General features: G+C 41.7%; 1 protein-coding gene across 9 annotated transcripts in view; it reads right to left on the bottom strand.

The window, feature by feature from the left end:
- Positions 1-24,740, bottom strand: part of LOC149225026 (uncharacterized) — a 424,173-nt gene that overhangs the window by 168,895 nt on the left and 230,538 nt on the right. Inside the window, exon 6 of one of the 9 annotated variants that reach the window (XR_016249562.1) lies at positions 4,089-4,773. The exons of 7 other annotated variants lie outside the window; for them this stretch is intronic. The gene's annotated coding sequence lies outside the window, so the exon portion shown is untranslated. The remainder of the gene's footprint in view (positions 1-4,088; positions 4,774-24,740) is intronic. One more of the 9 variants, XR_016249563.1, reaches the window with a different exon arrangement.

Raw genomic sequence — 24,740 nt, 5'->3', positions numbered from 1 at the left:
ATTACAACAGCCACTGAATGGTCTCCAGCAGCGTAACGCACCATTACACTCATGAACCGCACCATATACCATTCAAATGATTTAAAAACAAGGCAATATCAAGCATCAACCATTCAAATGTTATTATTCAAAAGCATTCCAACGAACATATATACCAGCATATAATCGGTCTTCAAAATATATTTTCCATCACCATCTTACATATACAACCAGTGTATAATCGATGCGTAGGTTTACACAGGCCACAAAAAAAACAAGTGGCTCATAAAGGATTGAGCAGATTATGAACGAACTTGCTCCGATACCATGTTAAACACACATGGACAGCACAAAAGATATGAAGGATAAATCATGCAATGCAATTTTTATTAACAATTGATTTACATTTATAGTACAATATCTGACTCTTGGGTTTCAGATCCCAAGGTCTCTTGGACTGCTTAGTCTTTTCGGCTTCCACACTAACCCTTTAGGATTAGGTGTCCAACAGTTAGGGTTGGGGTATATACATCTTTTAGTCTCATTTGAATTTGACTTAGTTTTGATTTTATTTTATTGTTTTTTTTTTTTTTTTTATTTCTTTTATTATTTTCTTATTTCAAATTCGATTTTGTTTTGATAATTTTTTTTTTGACTTAATTCTTTTTCATTTCTAATAACTTTAAAAAGTCAAAAATATTTAAAATATAAAAACATTTAATAAAAGCTAAAAACATTAAAAATTAAAAAAAAAAAATATATATATATATATATATATATAATTAAAAATCAAAAATATATATATATAAAATTTCAAAAGTCTAAAAAATTTAAACTATTTAAAATCCTAAACATTTAAAAAATCATAAAAAAATTTAAAACTTTGGTGACTAAGGATTTTAAAATAAAATAAAAAGGGTTTGTGCTTTAACGTTAAGAAAATTTAAATGTGGCCTATGGCCCATTAAAATTTTTATTTTAGGCCCTTTTCATTTTTCTGTCGCATTAAAAGATTTTAAATTTTTCAGTTACCATTAAACATTATTGCCTAAGGAATAATTTAAATTTAAATTTAAAGTTCCTTAGTGTTATTAAATGCATTTCTCATGATTTTTCTATGGTCAAGGTGCGATAAATCACATTGGCTGTTCTAGATCTTGTCATTAGCAGTAATCATTTTAGATCTAGAATCTTTTGCATGTGACAGTGTTGGGCATTTTTAGTGGATTATTTATGATTGTCATTTTTCGTCATATATTGAAAATCGTTCTGGATAACTTGTTTTATTGATGGTTAATTCAAATATCGAAGGTACTGGTCTATAATTGTTTCTATATTGTGGTCATGTCTTGTTTATGTTGGCGTTTAATCTATCAATCTGATTCAATCGTTTAGATTCATCAAGTTGTCCATTATTAAAATCTCCTAGAGTCTGTTTTTCACAGGCTATCCTCATCTATTCACCTAGGGACTACCCCACTTCACTTGTCTAGGAGAGAGTCTAAACGGAGTGAGTAAGGATTTAAGAGTGACAGCCCTTACTCTGAGCCGTTGTCACGATACCTAGACACTTTGCGCAGACAACAAATAGAAGAGACTTTCACCTCATTTGAACACTCACATTCATCGATTTCTGTGCCAGAAAGAAGAAGAAAGAGCTTGAAGGCGAAGGAGAGAGAAGAAGAATCAAAGGAGAATGAGAAATTGAACTTTTTCTTGTTTTCGTTCACACATGTGGAGGTGCTAGGCGAAATTTGCGAATTACATGGCCAGAATTCTTGTTTTTGTTCACACGTGTGAAGGTGTCAGTGCAACTCTGTGAATTGTAGGTCTGAAATTTTGTGATTGACCAGACTTGATGAAGTTTTACTAGCATTGACTTTTGTTGACTTTTATTTGGTTGGAGAAGATTTGAAGGAGGGTTGACTTGGTTCTTGGTGGAGGTTTTGGTCTTGGGTCTTGGATATCTCACTTTGATCTAATTCTATAAGAAGAGAAGTTGTTTGGGCTTTCCCCCTTGTGGGGTTTTGCCCTAGCTTGGAGCCTACATCTTGTGTTCTTTGTCTTTTGTGATCTTCATGTACTTTATACTTTGGTAATTGCTTGATGAAGAAGATATAATAAAAGTAATAAAAGTCAACAAACAATCACAAATAATTATCAAGTAAGAGGAATCAACTGTAAACTCAAACATATTGATTTCTCGACATGGAATCAAAGCTAAAGTGAAGGAAGAACAACTTGAGGATCACACTATGTCGGCATTCTTGTTTGAAGACATTCTTGAAGCAACTATCTTCTCTCTCCATCTCTAATGGCACGATACATGAAGGAAGGTCTCAAGACTCTTAGGAGTCTCCTTGAATCTATCAAAAGTTGCATCATCAAGTTCATCTCCAAGCTACGTAAAGCAGTCATGGATGAAAGTTTTTATTCTGCTATTACAGGCTCATTTAAAGATGATAATACATGGGTAATTGACAATGGAGCTTCAAGGCACATGACAGGGGAATGTGGTCAACTCAAAACTCTATCAAAAGGAAACTCTTCTCACTCAGTGGAACTTTGAGATAAGAATAGCTACTTGGTCAAAGGGATTGGATCTACCTCCTTGGAGTTGGAATCTGATGAAAATATTCATCTTAACAATATCATATATGTTCCAAGTTAGAAAAAGAACTTGCTTTCTATTTTTTGCTTAGAAGATAAACGTGAAAGAGTGGCATTTGTTTATGACAAACTTACTGTTTGGGCTAAGGGATATAGTATTGAAAATGCAAGGACTATTGTGATTCATGAGGGGAGGTTGTATAGACTTCTAACTCCTCCTCAAGCTCTAGTACATTTAGACATCAACCCTTGTGAATTATGGCATAGAACGTATGGTCACCTACATTACAACATATTGCCATCACTGAATCGAATGGTTACTGGTATACCTCAATTGAAAGAAGAGCATGATGGAGTCTATAAGGCATGTGCCCTTGGTAAGAATGTGAAGAAACCTTTTACTAGCAATGACACAAGATCCAAGGAAATATTGGATCTCATACACTTTGACGATTGTGGACCTATGGCAGAGAAGTCACTTGGTGATCATCAATATTATGTAACATCTATTGATGATCACTCCAGAGAGACTTGGAGATACCACCTAAAGTCTCAGGATGAAGTATTCGAGAAATTCCAAGAGTTCAAGGTAGAAGTAGAAAATTTGACAGAAAAGAAGATCAAAACCCTAATATCAGATAATGGTGGAGAATATACTTCTAGAGAACTTGTAACTTTTTGCAAAGAAGCAAGAATTAAGAGGGAGTTGATAGTTCCCTACAATCCTCAACATAATGGTGTGGTTGAAAGGAAGAATTGATCCATTGAAGAATGTGTTAGAGCCATGCTACATGACCAAGACCTTCCCAAGTTCTTATGGGGAGAAGCTTCTGTAACAATATTTTATATACAAAATCGAGGTCCTCACAAAATTCTTGATGACATGACCTCGAAAGAATCCAAATGTTGATCACCTCTAAATTTTTGGATGTCCTATATACATTCACATTCCCAAGGACAAAAGGATGAAGTTGGAATCGACAGGTATAAAAGGCATCTTTGTTCGATATAACACCTCATCAAAAGCATATAGAGTCTAAATTAAGGAAGAACATCGTATTGAAGTAAGCAGAGATGTCATTTTTTATGAAAGCATTTCATACAAGAAGTCCAAGGATATTCCCATTGATTCTAACGAAGAAGAAGAACCTATCGTTACAAATGAAGACGTATCAAGGCAAGACAAAACTTCAGAACCTACAACTAATCACGAAGAAATTGAAGGACCAAATGAACTTGTGCAGCCAATCATCATTCCAGAAACTCAAAAAAGGCTAGCTTGGTTAAGGTCAGCTCTACAAGAAGTTGAAGGACGTGCAACAGCAAAAGGATCCTTTAGGGAAAGCAAGAAGCCTAAGAGATATTCAGGGTATTTAGCGTACATGACAAAACTTATTGAAGCAGAACCTACCACTTATGAAGAGCTAGTTGAACATCAAGAATGGAAGAATGCAATGCAAGAAGAATACCAATCTATAATGAAGAATGATGAAGAATACCTAAGAAGGCACATACCCTGCTGGAGCCCCTTGAGTTAGAGCTCAGCACATCTCAACAAATAAAGGTGAACGTGCAACATTAAATGATATGAAGTTTTGATAGAAGAAGAAGGCAATGGTGAGATCAAGCTCTTCCCGTCTCTCTTTTTGGAAAATCTTGTCCATTGGACCAAGTGATCTTCTTTTTAATGCTTGTCCCCCAGTAGAAGTAGAACTCTCAAATGAAAATTTGGTGGTGGCTTTCCTCAAAAATGGAATTCTTGCACTTGGGTGTTTTTGATTTTGAAGCCAGTGCCACATGTTCCATACCAACATTGGCCTCCTTTTCCAATTCTTTTCTCTTTTGTGAAGTAATAGCTCTACAAGATCCAATCCCACAACCAGGTATAGCCAACAAATGTGATTTCACACGGTAATATGTGCTTTTCAAAGAAATGTTACAAAAGTTGCATTTCCATTGCACATTGCCTCCTCCCTTTCCCTTGTTGTTTGGCCCATCCTCTCTTGTGACATATTTCCACGATGGATATTTATCATTGTCTTTAAGTCCTCTTCCCTCAACATTACTTGCAGCAAACTCTGATGATATTGGGGGAGGAAGGGCATCTCTACCCATGACATTCTTGCCCTTCCTTTGCCCCCTAACTGCTGCCTTTGATTGAGTCATGAACACTGTCACCTCAACCTGTAAAAAAAAAGAACAAACTGCTGTAAAAATTTAAAAATGCAAAAAAAATGAACAAGAATCAACACTAATTTGAATTGTAATTTGTTACCATTACCAATTTATTGCATAGATGATGTGCAACTGAGTTTTCAATGGCACATTTCATCAAACAATTTATAAACACACTGCTGTAGGTGCTCTTCTTGTATTTATTTCAAATTCCGATGTATTATAAATATTAAATTTATACACAGTACCACAAGAATGCTTATAACTTTGTCTATCTGCATAAATTTAAGGTAACACTAATAACTTATAACTTTGTCTATCTGCCTTTGGCTTTTTCAGCAGCGGAATACTTTCTTCACTGAATTTCTGTGCTTAAATGGTCAAAGGCTAATACATTGCTGAGGGTAGGGTTATAATTAGTTAGAATGTTGTCTAAAGAACTTATATGGGCAATTCCACTGCATAGGAACCGCTTTTTATGAGAATAACATGGACATTTAAGTTCATTACGTCTGGCTGAAATTCAAGGGGACACATTTTTGACAATTATGGCACATAATACCTACAAATAACATGTCTATTGCTATGCATATAGCTTGTTTCTCGCTCCAAACAAGCATGGAACTGTTATAAACTTATAAACTTATATGAACATTGAATATCAATATTATTATGGTTGATGGCAGTTGCCTATAACTGGTACAATATTTTAAGAGATCCGAAGTACATTCAAGCTCAAGTAGCCTGGAATAATTATGCAATGGTGGCATATTCAAAGACAACTAATGAATTCAGAACTCCAGAAACGATTGATGCTCAGGAAAACGATAAAGTTATAAACTGTAAGACTACTGAGATGTCTTTCTAACCAATTCAAGGGCCCCAAAGTAATGTTACATTAGCATTCAAGTTTGATTTCAGAGCAATAAAAATGATTACAATGCGTTGTCAGTTTGACCGTTGATCCAATGATCCACCATAACCACGGACTACTTGTGTTATAATTTATAAAATGCGTTATCTGGTGGACTACTTACCTCAGACCTGGTGGACTGTGGACGTTTGGTGGTCGATTCTCCTTGTTGAGAGTCCGCTCCTCGCTGCAACAGCACAATGAGTTGCCAAATGACTTGCAAAATGAGCCTGTCAACGAGCAAACACGCCCCTTTAACCTAGCAGCTGGAAACGAGTCCTGGAAACGAGTCCTAGAAACAGGACACGTCCCAAAAATCTCGACACGCTGTGCAAATTCGGGACACGTTATAGGACACGACGTGTCATGCAGTTTGGACACGAATCCGCAGAGAATCGTGTCGGATTCGCTGGATTCGCGATTCGACAGGACTTTTGGACGAATCTGGTATCCTAGCTTGTAACCTGTTGTGTAATTATGAATACTTCCCTAGTTAAGAGGGAGTATTGAAATTGTAACTAGGTTCGGTCTTCATAATTATTTTTGTACTTGTATCAATAAGTAAAAGCAAAAAGAAGAAAAATAAATTTATTATTATTATCATTATTATTTATTATTTTATAGTCAAAGCATGTTCTTCATGATTTTAGGGTTTATTGACTCAAAAAGAAAATTTGTCATGAGTCAAAGTCCCATTTGGACTAACTGTAAGAAAAAGAAAATTTTTATTTCGAGTCCAAAAGTGTCATTTTGTCACCACAAGACCAAGTTGACCCTGCCTCAAATATTCAGCCAAGAAGAGGCCCCTATTCTGTTAATTTTTCAATGTTCTATGTTGTAACAATCACTTAGACAATTTCTTCTTTCAATAGCAATCAGTTCATCCAATTGTTTTCAATCACCCAATAACAGTAAGCAATTGTAGATGGAATAGGAAACCATATGCACAATAGAAGACAACCAAAATCAATAAAGACAGAGATTTTTGGTCAAAGACCAAGGAAAAACCCCACAAGGTGGAAAACCCTAACAGATTCTTCTTCTATTCGATGTTCATCAAATGTTCAGCAGAGAGATACATAGTCCAAGTACATGAACAATTAGTCAAAGGTCAAAGCCTTGACATTCAAGCCAACCAAACCAATATCTAATCAATATAATCAAATCTGGTCAAATACCAATTTTGCAATTTTCTGTCAAAGTCAACAGCAGTCAACGCAACATTAACTAGTCCACAATCCACGGTCAAATCAGCTCCAAAAGTTTCAATCAACCAAACAAAGAATGCAACCTCCTTGGTCAGTGGAACTTGGTCAAAACAGTGCAAAAATTATGGTCAAAGTCAACCTGTGGAAACCATAGTTGTACATCTATGGTCAACACTGGTCAAAGGGCCCAAAAAATTTTGGTCAAAGTCCCAGTCAACTATTTTGAAAATTTCAAGTCTGAAATCCTATAAATTGGCAGTTTTTTGCTACGACAACAACGAAATAAACGTTACAATCATCACAAAAATACTGCGGAAAATAATAGCGCTAGAAACTAAGAAATGCTAGCACACACACATAAAATTTGACACAATTATTTTTGGACAAAAGTCCCCGGAAAAACCCAACATGGAAAAGCCGGTGCAGCAGCTAAGGTTTTATATTATTAAGCAACAGTGAATTTATCTGAGTACAATCTGGGTGTCGAATACTAGAAATCCTATAAAGAAAATACAAGCAAAAATATATTGAGAGAAATTAACCCCACTCTGAGAAATCCTAGCACTTGACTACCACTGAAAATCAAGTCGTCCACCTAGTCCTGCGTAGCTTCTGCATCACCCTAACACAGTCTACTAGATGCTCAGCCCGCACTAACACTGCCTGCACTCGTGTTGCCCGCACTCGTGCTGCCTGAACTCACGCTGCTCGGAACAACTGAAAATCAAGTCGTCTTGCTTGCTACTGATTGGGAAAACGCTTCTCCGACCCTCTGGAACCTCTGCCTGGCCTCTGGAACTGAAAATGTCTTCTTCCTTCAACAAATCGAACTACCCTCTGAAGCTTATGCACAGCTTCTTGGAGAAATATCGACATCTCTGCAAACACACTCACCAGATCTTGAAATTTTCCTCCGACTTCATTGGCCTTGCCCCTCAATGTCTATGCTTCCTTCTGGCTCGAACTCTTCCAGTTGCTGCCTTTGGAAAATCGAACTACCCAAGGAAATCGATACATGTGACTCTCTTGATTTTGGGGTAGCATTGGATGTGCTCTAGCTCTAAAATTTTGTGGATGGGGCTAGAATACATGAGATCTCCACAGCCCAGAACTCGTTTGGAGAAATTCCACCCGGATTGTGAGTTATTAAAATAATTAATATTTTTAATCTTAGCCGTTGATTAGGGACTTAATCTCGGTCGTTGATTCATCAACAAGAAAAGTATAAGAGGAGGCTTGAGGGTTAGTTGTAGATACACCGATTGATCAAATCAGTTCGATTTTTCTAGGGCATGGTTTGCTAAGAAAATCGAACTAGTGATCTGAGTTGCAGTGAGAGGGCCAAAAGCAGAGACCTGGATTGGAAAGGAGTTCCGAGCCAACGAGTACCAGGCAGAGAGGCAGCGCAGAGGCCTACGCAGCCCAAGAAGGGGCTCACGCAAAGCTGACGCAGGCCAAGAGGGTCTCCTGTAGTGATAGTGCACGATATTGGTCGAAAGTTCGAGATTTTGCTAGAGCAGCTAGGTTTTGAGTCAGGAGGGTTGAACATGAGTCCTTCTCCAGCAAATCGATCCAGCAAAAGGAGTGACGCAGTCTCCCAGAGGCAAGATTGATGGCCCACGCATGCACTGTGATTTTCGTAGTGCTTGCTGGAGTCAGGCCACTCCGTGGATCATTTGTGACTTGGAGAACGCGGTAAACCCTCGTATGTATTTCTTGCTGCCGAGATTTCTCTAAAACGTTAGTCGGTGTGAGAGGCAACCTACTGTACTCAGATTCTGCTTGCTTAATAATACAAACCCTCTATATGTTGCACCGGTTTTCCCGCATTGGGTTTTTCCGGGGATGTTTGTCCAAAATAAAGGTGTCCCTTATGTGTTTGTCTCATATCTATTTCAGTTTATTATCTATATGTCAGTGTAGTCTGCAATAGTGTGTTTCATCAGTATTTTAATAATTCAATAACTTGTTGAATGTAAAAACAAGTACAAGATGATAAACCAATGATTGTAGTAGGATTTCTAATGTGTAGATTCAGAAATTTTCACATGGTATCAGAGCATTGCAGATCATAGGACAATGAAGACATCATCCAGGAGATCTAGTGAATTTGCTGCAGAAAAGCAGTTGTCCCAAGTGGCAGCGTTTTTTAAGAGGCAGAGAAGCAACTGAAGAAGTGATGCAGAGTCTCATGCAGTGCCTGCGTCAGCATTTTGAGCCTGTAGAGGGTGACGCGGTACCCGAGAGGAGCTCACGCAGTGATTGCGTCAACTTTATGGGCCAGCGCAAAGCCTGAGAGGCTCAAATCAGTGATTTGTCAGGGATGGAGGAGCAGAGCAGATTCAATCAGTAGAGCTGTTGGGATGTTGTTGTTGTTGGTGCAGAATAGTGTTTGTGGAGACAAAGCCAAGGTGGAGGGAGTCATTGCCTTGACAAATTTCTAGCCAAAGAAATTAGATCTGGGTTACAGCAGCAAAGGAGGATTAGAGAGGAGTGATTCGACATTTGGCCGGAGGATTTTCGTGAAGGAAATCAGGGCAAAGAGGGAGTCTAGAGGACCTTGTTCCTTAGAGGATTTCTAGTGTCGAAGAAATCCAGATCCAAGTCTTACTGGATTAACAGCGGGAGAGGGAGAAGAGAACCAGTCCTATATTTGTTGAGCAAAGATGGCAGTCAATGGACAGAGGGATCAAGATAGATTGGTTGGAGCGTTCAATTTTGTCATCTGGAAGGCCAAGATCCTAGTAGTCCTAGACAAGAATCGCATCAAGGACTATGCCTTGAAGGTAGTTGTTGTTCCGGTCAATGATGATCTATTTTGCCAGGAAACATGGGTTCGGGGACGGGTGCGAGGACGGGGACGGGGACGGGGATGTCATTTTTTGAAACAGGGTGCGTGGGTTCATCAGGGGTATATTATAATTTATATATATAATATATAGATATTATATTTTATAAATTATAATATATGAATTTGTATATTTTTCAACTTTAAACAAGAAAACTAAAATATTTATGATTTAACCGTATTGATTTCAGAGGTTAAAGGCTGATTGAATATCCTCTTTCAAGAGATAATAGAGCCCAATTTATGTATCTTTATTCACTGTCCAGATTTCAAGATTTTTTCCAAATCTTGTAGCAGCTTGCCTACTCAAGAAATCAAGATAATTGCAGAAGCTCTGACAATCAGCAAGTTTAAATTCTTATCAGATGGAGCATGTTCCAGGTGTGTCCTTTGCAATGGCATTGTAAAATTTGGGAAATTTCCTCTTAAACAATATCAGACTTTGCCTTGTTAAACAACGATTTTTCAGAGAACAAACTATGTTTATCGCTGATCCATCTCTGCTGTAGAAGACTGATTTTAATGGCTGAAGATCTATTATTTAAAGGCTGATATTCCATTTATATACTGCTGTAATGCTACCAAGTTCCACCATTTTGACCTTCACTACATCTATTGGTTTCTAGTTAATTGCATGGCTGTTTATGCTCAGAAATTTCCATCATTTTAAGTTGTAACAGCAGTGAAAGTCTAATTCTGAGTTTATAAATAAGTTGTCTAGTTATTTGAAGCATTTTCCCATTATTGTTGCAATGACCACTGTCCATGTCACTTGAGAGAAAATATAAAACCAACGTCTACAACAATTGTCCTTCAACTATTTGATAAAATACCTAAATTAAGACTCATTGAAACTCAATTAAAAACTCAGAAATTTTAAGAGAAAATTGAGTATATTTGACTTGGGAATATTACATCTACATTGACACTTTGCAATCCTTTCCAATGTATCAAAAGAAACCGGTTTATGATTTCGAAGTCTCGGGTTCTTTCAAGAAGAACCGGGTTCTTCAGGGTTCTTCTCAGAGGTACCCGTTCCAGCACCCGGAACATGGGGACGGGAACCCGGGACGGGTTCGAGAACCCCACCCCTGGGTTCGGGAACCTGTGAAACATAGACGATGATCCACTGAAGAAGTACGAGGAGGCCCAGGGGAAGGCTAAATGCATGATTCTAGACAGGGTCAAAGATCATGTGGTCCCACACATTGCTAAGAAGGAAACAACAAGGGAGATGTGGGACATTGACCACCTTGTACAGGGGACTTCCGTTCAATGGAAGATTCTATTGGAGAATCAGCTGATAAAGTACGAGATGCAGAAGGGATAAGAGATCAATCCCTTCCTTCTCAGGTTGCAAGGGATTCGAGACCAACTGACTTCCATGGGGTCTACACCACATCCTGAGTTCATGGTCAGGACTTCCCTGAATGCAATCATCGAAGACTGGGAGACATTTGTCCAAAGTATCTTGGGCAGAGCTTCTCTCCCTAGTTGGGATGAAATGTGGGCAGCTCTTCGACAATAAAAGATCAAGAGGCTAACCAAGGCAGGAAATAGTGGTAGAGGAGCCCGGGTCAAGAAGGAGGAGGAGGAGGATGCAGCTCTCGCATCATCGGGACAGCATGGGCAACAGAAAAGGAAGAAGAAGGATATATGCAAGGTTAGATGCTTCAAGTGTGGTGAACTAGGACATTTCACCACTAAGTGCCCCCAGAAGAAGGGCAAGGAAGAGGTTTCTGACTCGAAGGTTGCTCCAGCGAACGCTGACAAGGAGGATGATAACGAGGATTGCGCCATGAGTGCTCATGCACCTCTGGAGAAGAGGTGGGGCGACACTGAGTTGTAGTCAGGAGGACTACACAAGGCGCAGGATCCTTGAGGTGCCCAAATTCTTGGATCACATATGGCTATGGGAGCCCTTAACGACAGTAGCAGAATGATGGGAGTCAGTTGGTACAAGGGGTGATGGAGCAACAATGGCAGAGCTAGAGTGCCATAGTCCGAAGCAGCGCAGTGGAGGTTGCAGTAGTCCGGGAGGCACAAAGCAAACTGCGGCAGCGCAGTAGCAGCAGAGAGTCAGCACAGATTAGTAGCAGAGGTAGCTTCATCATCACAAGGTATCCAGATGAACCAGTATGTCAGCTTTTAGGTGGCTTTTCTAGTTTCATACTTCTCGGCAACGGAGTTGTAGTGCAGCAATTAGCAGAGGCAGTGCTATGGGCAGCATGATGCAGCATTTTGAAAGGGAGTTGTAGTACGGATGCAGCAGTCGCAGTGGCAGTGTCATGGGCAGCAGTGCAGGTTGCAATAGTGTAGTGGATGAAGGGTAGCAGGCCAAGCATTAGCAGCACAGATGACCGATGGTGTGGATCAGTGATGCTTCTAGTTGGAAGTATTACTAGAGCACATTCCTCACAAAGAGGGAGTGTTGATTTTGGGGTAGCATCGGATGTGCTCTAACTCTGAAATTTAGGGGAGGGCTAGAATACATGAGATCTCCAGAACCCAAAAATCATTTGGAGAAATTCCACCCGGATTGTGAGCTATTAAAATAATTAATATTTTTAATGGGGTTCCTAAGTCTAAACTTAGGAAAATAAAAATATTAATGGGTATTAATAAAAATATGGGTCAGAAGCTTCTAAGAGACGAGGATCAAGCCTATTTTAATCTTAGCCGTTGATTAGGGACTTAATCTCGGTCGTTGATTCATCAAAAGGAAAAGTATAAGAGGAGGCTTGAGGGTTAGTTGCGGATACACCGAGTGATCAAATCAGTTCGATTTTTCTAGGGCATGGTTTGCTGAGAAAATCTAACTAGTGATCTGAGTTGCAATGAGAGGGGCAGAAGCAGAGATTTGGATCAGAAAGGAATTCTAAGCCAACGAGTACTAGGTAGAGAGGCAGCGTAGAGGCCTACGCAACCCAGGAAGGGGCTCACGCAGCGCTAACGCGGGCCAAGAGGGTCTCTTGCAGTGACAGCGCAAGATATTCGTCGGAAGTTCGCGATTTTGCTAGAGAAACTAGTTTCTGAGTCAGGAGGGTTGAACAAAAGTCTTCCTTGAAGAAATCGATCCGGTAGAAGGAGTGACACAGTCTCCTAGAGGCAAGATGATGGCCTACGCAAGGATTGCACTGGGATTTTCGCAGTGCTTATCGGAGTTAGGCCACTCAGTGGATCAGTTGTGACTTGGAGAACAAGGTAAACCCTCATGTATTTCTCGCTGTCAAGATTTCTTTGAAAGGTTAGCCGGTCTGGGAAGCAACCTGTTGTACTCAGGTTTTGTTTGCTTAATATGTTGAAGTTTCTAAGTCTACTTAGTTAGAAACCCTCCATGCACTTTATCTGATTTATTCCTACCTACTTGTTATTTTACTTAATAAGTTATTTACAATGTAAATACTGAAAATAAACACTAGTGCATGCTCAACATATTACAGATGAGAAACTAAAAGAAACAGAAACAATCACACCATATGACACCATTATTTTTGGACCAATGTCCCCGAAAAAACCCAATGTGGGAAAACCGATGCAACTATCTGAGGGTTTTCTTATTAAGCAATATCAGAGTGCAATTTGGGTGCCGAAACTAGCCTACCCAATAGAGAATTTCCTTGGCAGCAATACCTCTCAGTTTGAGACAAATCTCCTAGCTAAAACCCCGGATAATCCTTTCGGCATCTCCTTTGCACCAATCTGCCCAAGAAACCCCAGCGTCAGCCTCTCTCTAGACTGCGTCAGCCCCTCTCTGCCCAGCGCTGGCCCTGCGTCACCCTGGATGGGTCTGCGTCAGCCTTAGGAAGCCCTATGTCAGCCCTCTGACCCTCTGCGTCAGCAACACTGGCCTCTCTGAGGCTCAGCGCAGCCTATGTCACATGGTTCGAGTTCGACAACGATTAAGTTCGATTCGAATTCGAATTTTCCGATCAGGTTCGAATGAGGTTCGGCATTAGGTTCGACTACACATATTTTTCAATATATATATATATATAGATATGACAAAATAATATAAAATTCAAAATCAATCCATAAACACATGAATACAAATATGTCTGCATTTTTGTTGGCAATGGCATATTAAGGTTCGAATTTAAATAAACGATAAAATAGTGAAATTCAAATATAAATAAAAATGGGTGAATCATACCACTGCTCAGTGCTATGTTTATTACCAGACTTTTTAGTGTTTATATCAGACCTTTAATTAGTTTAGCAGTCCTCCAAATTTTAATAAAATGCCAAACAATGTACTAAGTTAAAGTTTGAACAATGGGTGAATCATACCACTGCTCAATGCTATGTTTATTACCAGACTTTTCAGTATTTATATCAGACCTTTAATTAGTTTAGCAGTCCTCCAAATTTTAATAAAATGCCAAACAATGTACTAAGTTAAAGTTTGAACAATGCAAATAACCTTCCAATTATATAAGATGACGACTGATTAGTTTTTAGGCCACTGTTAGATGTATTATGACATAAGTTGCAGGAAACGCAGGGGGAGGGTCCGTTTCCGTACGGAAACGAAACGGAAACGCGTTTCCGCGTACCGTACAGCCTGGAAACGCGTTTCCGGCCGTACGGGCACGTTTCCCGAAATGGAAACGTGCCCGTACAGCCGGAAACGCGTTTCCAGGCCGTACGGGCCCCGTTTCCTCCAAAAAATCACTTGTTTTTTAAATTTTTTTTTTTTCTAATTAGTTTGTAAATTTTTTTAGGGTTTCTAAGTTGTTCTAGAAACCACTTCTAAAGTTATAAAAGAGCAGTGCCTCTCATTCTCTCATCACACTATTCAGCAAGGAGTTTCTCTTGGAGATTGGTAGTTGTTTCAGTAGCTGGTTTAGGGTCCACTGTTGAGCATTCTGCTGCTTCTATTTTTGATGAGGATTGTTATGATGAGGATTAGTCTTTTGTGACTTGTCTCTATAGTTCTTGCAGCCTTATAGTCTTTATTGTACTTGCAGCCTCATATACTAATATAAATAAAGGCTGATTTTGGATTTTCCAGTTCCTATATTTTTATTTTCATTATGTGATGACTCATGAGTAAATGTGATCATTGTGATGTAAATTTAATCTTAATGTTAAAATGTTTAAGTAAATGTATCATTAATGCTTTATGATTGCACATATGTATATTAATAATTTTTAAATGTTTTTAATATATATATATATATATATATATTATTATATATATTCGCGTTTCCCCGTTTCCAAAATTTGGGGAGGTCGCGTTTCGTTTCGCTTCCCCGTTTCCCCGTTTCGTGCAACTTAGATTATGACACTGTACAGTGGCTCCCAACCGGATGCATTTACATATGATATAATGATTAATTATGCTTGCAAGACGAGGAACCTTGGAGGCGCACTTCAGTTCTTGGATAAAATGAAAGAAGGGATTAAGCCTCTGTATGGTACTTATGCTCATCTCCTTAAGGGAATCCTCTTCGACAGAGATTTTGAGGAAGCATATTCATTCCTGATTCAACAGAGTGGAATGGATCCCAATTTGGATTCAATAAACTATGAGTATTTGATTGGGATTTGTCACAAAGTAGGCCTAGAGGAAGAAGCATGCCATCTTTTCACAGAGATGAAAGCTAAGGGTTTGGAACTTCTAGATGACAAATTGTACACACAGATTTTACATGAGAACAATGAGCCAAAACCGATTTGAAAACAATTTAGTACAAGTGTTGATTTTCCATTTAATATGGATATCCATCATTGCTATACCAATAGATTCAGCCGAGTTTACTGTAGGAATGTCACATCATTTCAGGTATGCACCAAAAGCGTTTCTAGTAAGATAATTCTGTAGCATTCGCTGCACATCGAATGCGGGAGTCATGATGGCTTTTAGCCTGATGGTAAATTTCATAGGAACTTCAAAAAAAATAGTTACTCGATTTCAGCTGTAGTGCATGAATGTTCATAGGTAAAAATCGATCCGTTATTCAAATCATGCAGAAAATCTGAGCATGCAGATGCAGATGTTCGATAAAACTGCCAAAAAAACCATTGAACCTCAAAAAAAACCGTTGAAATTCGCGTTAAAATACGTACAGGTTCAATTTTTCAGGTTTGAATTTTAAGATTCAATTTTCAAGTTCGATTAGATTCGAATTCGTTCAGGTTCGCCGTTCAGGTTCAACTTTCAGGCTCGGCGAACCTGAACGAATTTCAAATTTTTTTTCAGGTTCGCCGAACCCTGTGACATAGAGCGCAACTCCTGGCTGCCTTTGCGTGGCCCCGCGTGAGCCCTTGCTGGCTCTGCGTCACTCTCCCCGGCTACTGCGCTGTTCTCCCAGCACTATCTCTGCGTCTTTGTCTCTTTATACTCAATGCCCCTCAGCTGCAACTCCCGATCACTAATTCTATCTCTCTTAGCAAACCCCGCTCTAGAGAATAGAATGACTGATCACTCTAATGTACTCACCAAATGACTCTCAAACTTCCTCTTACACTTTTCCTGTTGACATATCATCGGCCAGGATTAAGTCCCTAATCAACGGCTAAGATTAGATCTGGCTTGATCCATGTCTTTTGGACCATTCTAACACAATTTCATATTAATCCACATTAATATTTTATTTTCCCTAAGTTTAGACTTAGGGACCCCATTAAAAATATTAATCATTTTAATATCTTCTGAACTGTTTAGAATCTGCCCAAACCCTTTCTGGGTATTGGAGATCTCATGTGCCCTAGCCTCTCCACCAAATTTCGTGGCTAGAGCACATCTGATGCCACCACAAATCAACACTCCCTCTTAGCGAGGACTGTGCTCTAGCAATACTCCTCACTGAGTATTACTCTGATCATCCGACATCGGTCCCTACGCTGATGTTAGGTCTGTTGCCCATCATCCTCTACACTGTTGCATCCCGTACTGGTACCCATGGTTCTACCACTACCACTGCAGCATCTGTACGACAACTCCCTCTGCATCCATGCTGCTGCCCATGGCTCTGCCACTGCCACCGCTGCATTTGCACTGCATCTCCTCTCATCATGTTGCATCGTGCTACCCACTACTACACTGCAACTCAGTTACTGAGAAGTAAGTAACTGATCTCCCAACTCTAACCACTCTGTTGGGCTAGAGATCCTCCTGATGCTGAAGCTCCCTCTGCCACTGACAAGTTCTCCCTCTCTGACCTCTACACTGCTGCAACAACTCCCTGCATCTCGCACCATTGCACACCTCTCTATGCCATCCTGCACTAGTGCAACACTCCCATGAATCTCGCACTGTTGCAGCCTGCTAGCCTCGCGCTGTCTCGGGAGTCTGCATTATAGCTCTCTCTACAGCTCCATCCACATACGTCTCTACCCACATCAGCCATTCCTGTTATTCCTCTTTGAGGCTCATGTAGCAAGGTATAATCCAAGAGGTTGGGTACCTCAAGGATCTTGCCCCTCATCATTTGTAGTCTGCGTGACTACAGCTTAAAGTCTCCCCACTTCCGCTCAAGTGGCACATGTGCACTCATGGCACAGTCATCGTCTATCAAAACTTCTTTCCCTGCCCTTGCTGGCCCTGCCTTAGTCTCGGAAGACTCTCCCTTACTCTTCTTCCTTGGACAATGGGTCGCATAATGACCCAGATCCCCACAACGGAGGCACTTGATCTTGGAGAGATCTTTCTTCTTCTGCTTTTCCTGCTTTCCCTCAGATTCTAAGGCAACATCTTCCTCCTCCAGATTGACTTTGATCCCCTTGTTGCTGCTACCCGTCTTCGACTGTTGTCTGATCTCTTCTTGGCGAAGAGCAGCCCACATCTCATCCCAAGGTGGGAGTGTCCCTCTGCCCAGTATACTCTGGACAAATACCTCTCAGTCTTCTAAGACTGTATTCAAGGCCGTCCTCACCATCAATTCTTGATCTGGCATGGCTTCTATAGCAGTGAACTCATCTCGGATCTCGTTCAATCCTCCGAGGAAGGTGTCAATCCGCTCTCCCTTCTTCATCTGATACGACCTCAACTGATTCTCAAGTAACATTCTTCTCTGCACAGAAGTATGGTGGTACAATTCTTTCGGGCCTCCCACATCTCATATGTTGTTTCCTTCTCGGCAATGTGTGGTACTACATGGTCCTTGACCCCGTCAAGAATGATGCTCTTGGCCCACGGCATTGCCTCCTCGTACTTGTCGTTATCATTGGGGTCAACTGGGATACCTATAACCTTTAAGGCGAAGTTCTTGACATGATTTATGTCAAGTACAGATAAGATTTTGGCCTTCCAAACTGTGAAGTTCGACGCTCCGTCCAATCTATCCTGGTCTCTTACTCCGTGTAGTGCCATGATCCTCTTCTACTTCTCTCTTGGAAGTTCTCTGTTCGACTCCTCCAAGTCTCTACTTCCCATCTGGAAGTTCTGTTTTGGACTCCCTCTGAGTCCCAATTTCCCTCCTGGAAATCCTTCTGCCACTGTCAAGATACCCCCTACTCTGATCGTCTTGTGTAACCGCACCACTGATCCGGGTTTCTCGGATAGAAACCCTCGGTAGCAGCTCCCTCCTTTTGGCCTTGCTCTGTCAGGTATTCTTCTAACTACAGTACATCACCAACTCCACTCTGTAATATTCCCATAGCCTTCTAAACCCCAGCAACCTAAAGGTGAGAGCTCCTAAGCTCTACGCAATCTCAGCACCAACAACCCGACCTCCTCAGCCAACTGCGTCAATCCTCCCAGCTTCTATGTGGCTCTGCATGAGGTTCTCTTTGCCTTCCTTAGCCTCTGCACTGCCTCTTCCCAACTCACCCTTGATGATGCAGGCACTGCGTCACCCTTCCCTTGTTGCTCCTCTGCTAGAAACAGCTTTTGTCACCTCGGGACAGTTGTTTTTTGCTGCTATTGCTCCGCTCGGCTAATGTCCTCAGTCCTCCTGTGATCTGCAATCACACTCTAATACCATGTTGAAGTTTCTAAGTCTACTTAGTTAGAAATCCTCCATGCACTTTATCTGATTTATTCCTACCTACTTGTTATTTTACTTAACAAGTTATTTACAATGTAAATACTAAAAATAAACACTAGTGCATGCTCAACATATTACAGGTCAGCAACTAAAGGAAACAAAAACAATCACACCATATGACACCATTATTTTTGGATCAATGTCCCTGGAAAAACCCAATGTGGGAAAATCGGTGCAACTATCTGAGGGTTTTCTTATTAAGCAATATTAGAGTACAATCTAGGTGTCGAAACTGGCCAGAGAATCTCCTTGGCAGTAATACCTCTCAGTTTGAGACAAATCTCCTGGCTAAAACCCTGTATAATCCTTCCGACAGCTCCTCAGCACCAATCTGCCCCAAAAACACCAGCGTCAACCTCTCTCTAGACTGCGTCAACTCCTCTCTACCAGCGCTGGCCCTGTGTCACCCTGGATGGGTCTGTGTTAGCCTTAGGAGGCCCTGTGTCACGCCCCTACACCTGCGGTGATCTTCCAACCGCTTGTAGCGAGGTGCGGCACCACCGAACGCTTTCTTTTTAACAATACTAACGTTTATGGACTATGCCTACTCCAACATAAACTTACTTTAACTTATGTTTTCTTGCAACCAAGTAAAGAGTTATCCTTTATACTTTAAAGAAGATCATTCTCAATCATTAACCATGTACAACAAACCGAGAACATCAACAATACACAAGTATAAAGGGAGGGGCAACTCCCAGAAAGTCTGCCCGACAATTTTATTATAACAGTTTCTTCAATTTTACAATACAAGTGTGCTTGACAAACTTCAAGCCAACACTTAGAATAATTTTACAACCAAGGCATAGAACAGCCTTTTACAACATTTCATGCACCTTTGCATAAGAAGGAGTGCTCACTCGAGCCACCCAACCTCCCTACCAAATCCTGCATAAAACCGCACACAACTTCCACCTTCACACCTCAAACCGCACTTAAGTCAAAACTGCACCTTTAGTAGCACTATGCATGAGGTATGCGTAGTCTACTTTTACCCCTGCAGTTTTACCCCTATGCGTATGAGAGATGAGCGAAAGTCTTGTGTTGAAATGAGGTGCAGCCACCTCTTATATATACGCTCCATACTTTGGATATAATCTTTGGGCCGACATGTTAATAATACCATGAAGCCCCCATGTTATATCTTTATGGTGTCGGCTTTATTATATTTTATGTCCACGTGCCATGCATATATATAAACCTTCGTGCATCCTCATATTATGTACGCTCAAGTGTGACACTTAACCAATTTTCGCATTTCCGTGTGCGCTCACCCGCCCGTGTGCGCTCACCCGCCCGTCGTGCAGACCCGCCCGCCTGTCGTGCAGACCCGCCCGCCGTGCAGCCTCGCCCGCCCGCTGTGTAGTCTCGCCCGCCTATCGTGCAGACCCGCCCGCCGTGCAGCCTCGCCCGCCCGCCGTGCAGCCTCGCCCGCCTGTCGTGCAGACCCGCCCGCCGGTCGCCCGCGCCCGCCCGTGCATGGTGACTTCGCCCGGCGCCCGAACGCGCCCGTACCCAAGGACCTTACATCCTCCTCCACCTGAAATCGTTGTCGTCCTCGACAACATACCATCTCGGTAGCTCTCCACCAAGATCATCATTCATCCAGGATGTCGACCTTTCTACACAAGGCAAACATCCTTGCAACATATGTAGAGACTCTTTCTCCACTATGTCTCGGCCTAGTGACCACTGCCACCAAGCTCCCCATACCAAAGTATGTATCTCCATAATCCATGCTCAGGTCCATGGAAACTCCATCCATCTCATCTGCAACATGTCATGATGCTTGATGCCAAGCCATCCCTGCATCATCATCCATATGTGTGCCTCCTCAACGTGAAGAGACCATCTCATCAAACCGACTCTTGATGTGCCCCATTCAGGTCCATGAAGCCCTCTCCATCATCTGCAATGTGCCATCCTCAAGTCTTCAATCAACTCTCGATGTGCCCCATTCAGGTCCATGAAGTCATCTTCATCATCTGCAATGTGCCATCCTCAAGTCTCCAATCTTATCAACTCTTGATGTGCCCCATTCAGGTCCATGAAGTCCTCTTCATCATCTGCAATGTGCCATCCTCAAGTCCCCATGTCACACTAGCAAGTCCTCCTGCATAACATTCTTGCCCTAGCACTCCTCTTTGGATGTCCATTGACATCTCTACAAGTGCTTCCACACAATGTCCTTGCATAGGTCTGCCATGCTCCATGTCTTCAAGTCTCCAACCTGATGTCCATGACTAAGCTGCCCATGTAGTCCAACCAAGTAGACACATCACAACATCTGGTCATCCCATCCAAGTCTTCGATCTTCGGTTTAGTGAACTCGGTCACCCAACCATCTCATCATCATGTCATGAGTCCCTTCATCATAGCTCCTCCACCAAAGTGTCCATCAAGACTTGCTCTTGGTCTCGGCCATGACAAGTCCACCCAAAACATCACAAGTGTGTGCCCTCCTCAACCTGTCCATGAGTCATGCCGGGCACTTAGCCAATTCTCCATGTGGCTAAAGCATGACTCAATCCTCCACAACGATCATCAAGTTCCACCCTTGTCCCGGGTCCTTGCACCTTTCATCATAAGGTCACAAGTAACCCCAACAAGCTTCCCAACAACTGACAATCCTTGCTCTTCCATACAAGGTTCCATCATAGTCATCCATGGTGAGATGTCCTCTTGCCTTGGCAAACTGGCTTTGCCCTTCCCTGCACACGGTCCATCTTCCAAATGCCCAAATGAAACACAAGTATCATCACTTACTTCAACATCATGAGGCTCCTCCATGTGAGTGACCTCATCCATACATGTTGACAAACTGCACGATCCTGGTTCAACTTGATCATCCTCAAGTTCATCCTCCATCGTAGTCATATCTTCAACATCTTCATCACAGAAGGGGACAACAATAGTCTTGTTGCCCTTCAAGAATTCTTGTCCAAGTATCATATCGAAGTCATTCATCTCCATCACTATGAAGTCCAACTGACCCTTCCATTCTTTCATCTGCACAGGTACATCGTGTACCAAACCTGCCACCTTAGCTCTAGAGTTCACTGCCTTGACCTCCAGCCCAGTCTCTTTTGCTAACCGTGTTGTCATAAAGTTATGTGTAGCACCTGTGTCTACCAGAGCTTGAATGGCCTTGTCATAAACCATCAAGTCTACGAAACCCAGACTGTTCTCCATAACCTTATCTGCATCAACTTCCAAGTGTCCTCACACTTGCTCCACCAGCTCCTGACCGAGCTTTGATACCAACTGTCACGCCCCTACACCTGCGGTGATCTTCCAACCGCTTGTAGCGAGGTGCGGCACCACCGAACGCTTTCTTTTTAACAATACTAACATTTATGGACTACGCCTACTCCAACATAAACTTACTTTAACTTATGTTTTCTTGCAACCAAGTAAAAAGTTATCCTTTATACTTTAAAGAAGATCATTCTCAATCATTAACCATGTACAACAAACCGAGAACATCAACAATACACAAGTACAAAGGGAGGGGCAACTCCCAGAAAGTCTGCCCGACAATTTTATTATAACAGCTTCTTCAATTTTACAATACAAGTGTGCTTGACAAACTTCAAGCCAACACTTAGAATAATTTTACAACCAAGGCATAGAACAGCCTTTTACAACATTTCATGCACCTTTGCATAAGAAGGAGTGCTCACCCGAGCCACCCAACCTCCCTACCAAATCCTGGATAAAACCGCACACAACTTCCACCTTCACACCTCAAACCGCACTTAAGTCAAAACTGCACCTTTAGTAGCACTACGCATGAGGTATGCGTAGTCTACTTTTACCCCTGCTGTTTTACCCCTATGTGTATGAGAGATGAGCGAAAGTCTTGTGTTGAAATGAGGTGCAGCCACCTCTTATATATACGCTCCATACTTTGGATATAATCTTTGGGCCGACATGTTAATAATACCATGAAGCCCCCATGTTATATCTTTATGGTGTCGGCTTTATTATATTTTATGTCCACGTGCCATGCATATATATAAACCTTCGTGCACCCTCATATTATGTACGCTCAAGTGTGACACTTAACCAATTTTTGCATTTTCCGTGTGCGCTCACCCGCCCGTCGTGCAGACCCGCCCGCCTGTCGTGCAGGCCCGCCCGCCGTGTAGCCTCGCCCGCCCGCCGTGTAGTCTCGCCCGCCTGTCGTGCAGACCCGCCCGCCGTGCAGCCTCGCCCGCCCGCCGTGCAGCCTCGCCCGCCTGTCGTGCAGACCCGCCCGAACGCGCTCGTACCCAAGGACCTTACACCCTGCGTCAACCCTCTGGCCCTCTGCGTAGCTCCCGACTGCCTCTGTGTGGCCCTGCGTGAGCCCTGGCTGGCTCTACGTCACTCTCCCCGGCTACTGTGCTACTCTCCCGAAACTATCTCTGCCTCTTTATCTCTCTATACTCAATGCCCCTCAGCTGCAACTCCCAATCACTAATTTTATCTCTCTTAGCAAACCCCGCTATAGAGAATAGAATGACTGATCACTCTGGTGTACTCTCCACATGACCCTCAAGCCTCCTCTTATATTTTCCCTGTTGACATATCAACGGCCGAGATTAAGTCCCTAATCGACGGCTAATATTAGATCTAGCTTGATCCATGTCTTTTGGACCATTCTAGCACAATTTCATGTTAATCCACATTAATATTTTATTTTCCCTAAGTTTAAACTTAGGGACTCCATTAAAAATATTAATTATTTTAATATCTCTTGAATTGTTTAGAATCTACCCAAACCCTTTCTCGGTATTGGAGATCTCATGTGCCCCAGCCTCTCCACCAAATTTCGAGGCTAGAGCATATTCAATGCTACCACAAATCAACATAATAATACAAACCTTCTATATGCTGCACCAGTTTTCCCGCATTGGGTTTTTTTGGCGACGTTTGTCAAAAGATAACGGTGTCCCTTATGTGTTTGTCTCATATCTATTTCAGGTTATGATTTGTATGTCAGTGTATTCTGCAGTAGCGTTTTTCATCAGTGTTTAAATAATTAAATAACTTGTTGAATGCAAAAACAAGTAGGATCTCTAATGTGTAGATTCAAAAATTTTCACATGGTATCAAAGCATTGCAAATCATAGGACAGTGAAGACATCATCCAGGAGATCTAGTGAATTTGCTGCAGAAAAACAGTTGTCCCGAGTGACAGCGTTGTTTAAGAGGTAGAGAAGCAACTGAAGAAGTGACGCAGAGTCTCATGCAGTGCTTGCGTCAGCATTTCGAGCCTGTAGAGGGTGACACAGTACCCGAGAGGAGCTCACGCAGTGACTGTGTCAGCTCTCTAGGCCAATGCAGAGACTGAGAAGCTCAAATCAGTCAGTTGTCGGGGATGGAGGAGCAAAGCAAATTCGATCAGTGGAGTTGGTGGGAGGTTGTTGTTGGTTTTGCAGGACAATGTTTGTGGAGACAAAGCCAAGGTAGAGGGAGTCACTACCTTGACAAATTTCTAGCCAAAGAAATCTAGATCTGGGTTGCAGCAGCAAAGGAGGATTAGAGAGGAGTGATTCCACATTTGGCCGGAGGATTTCCATGAAGGAAATCAGGACTCAGAGGGAGTCTTGAGGACCTTGTTACTTAGAGGATTTCTAGCGCCAAAGAAATCTAGATCTGAGTCTTGTTGGATTAACAACAGGAGAGGGAGAAGAGAACCAGTCCTATATTTGTTGAGCAGAGATGCCAGTCAATGGACAAAGGGATCAAGACAGATTGGTTGGAGTGTCCAATTTTGTCATCTAGACAGCCAGGATCCTCGTAGTCCTAGACAAGAATCACATCAAGGACGATGCCTTGAAGGTAGTTGTTGTTCCTGTCGATGTTGATCCACTGAAGAAGTACGAGGAGGCCCAAGTGAAGGCTAAATGCATGATTCTAGACGGGGTCAAAGATCATGTGGTCCCACACATTTCTAAGAAGGAAACAACAAGGGAGATGTGGGAGACGCTGACCACCTTGTACCAAGGGACTTCCGTTCAACGAAA

The sequence above is a fragment of the Pinus tabuliformis genome, chromosome Q (genome assembly GCF_031772625.1).
Source record: "Pinus tabuliformis cultivar Carrire ecotype Pingquan chromosome Q, CPIR1, whole genome shotgun sequence".
NCBI lineage: Eukaryota > Viridiplantae > Streptophyta > Pinopsida > Pinales > Pinaceae > Pinus > Pinus tabuliformis.
This window is presented reverse-complemented; position numbering and strand designations above follow the sequence as displayed.